We start from the raw sequence: 5,050 nt of genomic DNA on the forward strand, positions 1-5,050 counted from the left end.
GTAATGAGGCCAATATATTGCTACCAGCATGGTGTTTTAAATTTAATGTAACAAAGAACAAAGGTAGCTTTCTTCGTGCTTTCCCTCTCCCTTTCTCTTTTCTTCTTTTCTTTTTTTCTTCTCCTTTTCCCCCCACTCTTGTTCTTTTCCCTTCCTTTCTTCCTTTTTAGTTTTGCTTTTTCCCAAACAGAGACGCAAATTTCCAGAATTCTCCTGCAGTGCTGGTGGTTATGCTAGTGTGAAATGGGAAAGGCTTATTCCAGACCCCTGCAGAGCAGTGGTTTGGTAGGGATTGCACTGTCCATCACCTTCAGAGGAAGGAGAGCCAGCTGAATTAGACATCCACTTCCTTGAATGCTGGAGAAGTGTGAAGCAGATAGAACCTTTTGTGGGCAAGGTTTCATGGTTAGGGTTGGATGAGACCAGCCATCACCTGAAACACAGCAGCTTCCAGCCAAAATGCCAGTTCTGACCTCAGCTCCAGAGCTCCCAATTGCCCTTCAGAGCATCTTCTCTCCCTGCACTGACTATGGAAATTCCAAACCATCTTAGACAATTACTCTAAGTGCTTTAGATTATCTAAGGAGCCACTGTTCCTTTATCTCCACCCAGGTTCTGTTGGAATCCAAACAGTGAAGTCAAAGAGAGGAATATGGAATATTATTATTTAGCAGGGATAAGCTCCAGCAAGATTTTGTGTTTCACTTTCAAGAAGTTTCAAACAAACAAACAAACAAAACACCACCCTTTTGGCTATTTTTTAGGTTTTTTTTCAAGATGGGAGTGATCACAATGATATGCAAAGGATGAGAAGGATCAGGCCCATGGTGCTGCCAGAGGTGGTGCCCCAGCCAGAGGAGCACATCTGGCTTCTCAGATCCTGGGATGGGTTGGCAGCACGAGGAGCATGAGCCACACTTTATCTGTAAACAGTGCAGTGTTAGAGTGGTGTCACTGCAGCACAATAAACACTGAGTCCCATGATACCACTTTTACAGTCTCCATGCAAACCAAAGCCTTGCTTTAATATTACTTGCACTTAATCTTCAGTTTGTAATATTTATTTAATTCCTTCTTGTTAAGAACCCCAGAGGAAGGATAGGCGAGTCTAACCTCTCCTGGATTGCAGTTCTAAACTATTAATCTGTCATGTCAGCATACTTTATTAATACTGTTTTCCTGTGTACAGTTGGTGGAATACATCATAAGTCACTTACCATCTGCTGTGTAACTGTGTTGTAAAGTGTCTTTCTTCCATAGATTATTGCTTTGATAGATTAGAGTTTTGTGCAGTCATGATACCTCATCCCATCAATTTTAAGCTCTCAGGAGGATGTTCATGGCTGAAGTATCTGATCATTGCAAAAGTCTTTAACAGCCTCTCACTGTGTCCCTGCAGGCTGGGGAGTGCTATTAGGCTTGCTTTCCAGATGAGAACACGTGTCCAGGTTTTGTGCTGCATTGCTCTAATGAAGTGTGCTTTCTCCTTCTCTTCCACCCCTTCCATCCCAGGCAAAGGAGAGAGGTCTAGGAGGGAACATCCTTTTCTCCAGACTGAACTGGGGTTGGATCTGAGGTTGGAGGCTTTCCTAGGAGTCCCTTGTAGCGTCCTAGGCACTGAGCCATCCTTTGGATCCTGAACGTTCTACACCATCAGCTTTTACACACAGAGCTGCATGAGTGCCAGGGGTGACCTACAGACCATCGAAGAGAGCAGCAGCACCCATGGAAGAAAACCTCACTGCTGCTATCAGAATCCACCTCACACTGATTTAGCTGCGTTTAAACCTGGGTGCTTAAGTGTAAACAATGATGTTGAGATTAAAAAAAAGTCAGATACAGGGATGCACCACATCAGAAAGGGTTTATTTCCAGGCTAGAGAAGATGTCTAAAAGAGGTGGGCTGAACTGGAACTGTGCTTGCTCCATCCCACCATAACTGCAAGACAGTGTCACTCCCTTTCATCAGGCCTTTTCTCTTCAGCATTTCAGAGATGGGGAATCTGTGGGCAGCTGATACATCACTGGTTCCCATTCTGCCTTCCCTGATGCAGTGTGTCCCCATGGCTGATACTTTTTCCCCCCAGTAAATCCTTGTCCATGAGTCAGCTGTGTCTGTGCTGTGCTCAGGAACTGCAGCATGAGTGCTATGAAGGGCAGCTGGGGAGGCTCCATCTGGATAAAAGGAGGGTCCTGGGGGAATTTCTCACTCTCTACAACTCCCCGAAAGGAAGGTGGGGCCAGATGGGGACCCTGCTCCCAGGCAACAAGAAATAGAAAGGAAGAAACAGCCTCAAGTTGTGTCAGGGGAGATTTGAGTTGGATAAGAGAGAAAACTTCTTCCCCAAAAGGTCTCTGAAGCCCTGCACAGGCTGCCCAGGGCAGTGTTAGAGTCCCCACCCCTGGAGGGATTTAAAAGCAGTATTGGATTCAATGTCCCTAAAGCTCTTTTCCAGCCTAAATGACTCTGTGATTCTGCTGAGTTCTCCCTTAGTTTCTCCTGAGGACACTGCTGAAAGGCTTTCTGATCTGGTGGAGCATATGAGCCACGGACGGGGTGAGTTTGGCCCCAGGTTTTCTGGAGACCAGTGGTTTCTGGTGGGTTGCAGCTGCTGTCAGGTCCAAAACCAACCTGAACTTAAGAGGTCTTTCTGGGAAAACTCAGTCTCTCTGGAGCGAGGCTTAGGATTGATCAACGACCTGACTGAGTGGGATATAGAATAAGGGGTTCAAGACACTTTAGAGTGACAAATCTGGTAAAACTTAATAAGTGCGAGGTTTTAAATGAATATATGCATTAAATGCACTAAGAAATTCAGTGTGAAGAGGAACAGATCAAGCATGAAATACCCATGAGGATGTGGAATAAAGATGCCAATCAAAGGAATAAGGGATATCAGCCTGTAGCCCAAGAGAAGCTGAGGAGATCGTGGCAGTTGGGATGTGACATTGCCGAGCTGGATTTTCCTGCATTTTGGCTCCCAGATATCCTCCAAGTGGGCCAGCCCTTCTTTCTACCCCTAAGGACTCATCTCCCACACCTTGGCATGCCCAACACCCCAAAGCACTCATCCACCTGAAAGCAGTTCAGCATCCTCAGGGTTAAATCAGATTTAGTATCCAAGACCTGGCAGCTGAATTTTAGCCCAGCATGAGTTTTTTTATGATCAAATTATAGACCCAATGAAAAGAAAAACCACAACCCCCTAGCCCCATCCCCCCCTCCCCAAAAATCCAATCTGAGGTTTAAAGCTCAGGTTTATGTACAGAATCACGATTGGAGTAGCAGGAACAGCATCTCTGTAACACAGTTGTGAACTGGTACTGTCCTGTGGGGGAAAAAAGGAAAGGAAAGGAAAGGAAAGGAAAGGAAAGGAAAGGAAAGGAAAGGAAAGGAAAGGAAAGGAAAGGAAAGGAAAGGAAAGGAAAGGAAAGGAAAGGAAAGGAAAGGAAAGGAAAGGAAAGGAAAGGAAAGGAAAGGAAAGGAAAGGAAAGGAAAGGAAAGGAAAGGAAAGGAAAGGAAAGGAAAGGAAAGGAAAGGAAAGGAAAGGAAAGGAAAGGAAAGGAAAGGTGCGCTTGCTATGCTCAAAAGCCTGAGGAAGTGGATTCCATGACTGGATGGGAAAAGGGCTACTTGCCAAGATGAACTTTCAAAGATTAAATATTCACCCTGGTGAAAACTGCATCCATGGTGTCTCTGCACACCCGTGCTAGGGAAGGTGAGATGCTGAACCAGCCCCTCCACAGGGCTCACCATGACTCTTTGCACCCTGAGATGGGAAAAATTAAGCACATCCATTTCCAGGATGGACAGCTGTCTTTATGTGGAAAAACTCAAATTATATAGGGCAAAGTAATGCTGGATTGCAATAATTTTTCATAATGTAGTTTTATTAAGGTGGAGGTGCAGCCTTTTCCAACATTAAGTAAGAAAAGAAGTAGTAAAGCTTCTGGATCTCAGCTCTGTTATTATCTGGCCATAAAGGGAGGCAAACATTTCTGAGTTTCTTGCAAATCCCAGCTCCTGAACTGCCACTTTAGACCCTGAGTTTGAAATAAGTTTGGTCCGTTGTCTCCAGGACCTCTTAAAAAGGCAAAGGAGAAATTATGTTTGGCTCCAGCAGAAAGTGAGAGCTGAGAATGAGACAATAAAGCAAAAATGGTCACATTTTATTGCCTTACTCACCCATGGTTTCTTTAGAATGGTATGACTTATGGAAGCTTTGATTTACACTGGTGCAAGTTTTATCTGCTGCTGTCTTGGCCAGTTCATTCTTAATACTGAGACCTATGGGCCTCTGCTGACTTTCTTGGTTAAATAAATTAAGGGAAATATAAACGTTAATGGAAGTCACTTAATTTATGGCTAGATTGGAGCATTGTCTCTTACAGCGTGGGTCCAATCCAAAGCCCATTAATCCACAGCTTACTGACATTGCTGCATCAGGCCCTATCTTTGGGCTTTTCCTTCTCACTATGAAAGGAACAGTTAAAATTAATTTTAAATGAGATTATATTATCCTTCAAAAGCCGTCCTGCACAAGACTTTCAACCCTTGTCACCTCTGGGGAGGCAAAGCATTTGGGATGTTTTAGTGGCTGTTGTTTGAAGGCTGAAGATATTCCTCCCACAGTGATGCCTCCCCCCCTTTTCCTCTCTGTGCCAACCATCCCACCCTTTAAATATCTCCTCTTGAAGCATTTTGCAATGCATCACATGCCATTTATGGCCAAACACATTTTTGGCTCTTCTGTATGATACAGAACCTACTTCCAGCTCTTCAGGCACTTTCTCAGATTATTTCTTGCCAAAATTTTACTTTTTTGGCCTGGTTGAATGAAAGAAAGCTTTCTGTGCTTTTATTTTTATTATTTTTATTTTGTAATTATTGTTTATTCAGAGATGCCTTCTGCCACGTATATCTCTGCCAGCAGCAAAACTGCAGTGTCTGCCTTGATGTGCTCTGATATACTCCTTCCCTGGCTCACCTTCTCCAGTTTAAAAAAAAAGAGCCACCAAAACAAGCAAGAAAATAAAACAACAACCAAAG

This window comes from Sturnus vulgaris, chromosome 2, assembly GCF_052056855.1.
Source record: "Sturnus vulgaris isolate bStuVul1 chromosome 2, bStuVul1.hap1, whole genome shotgun sequence".
Classification (NCBI taxonomy): domain Eukaryota; kingdom Metazoa; phylum Chordata; class Aves; order Passeriformes; family Sturnidae; genus Sturnus; species Sturnus vulgaris.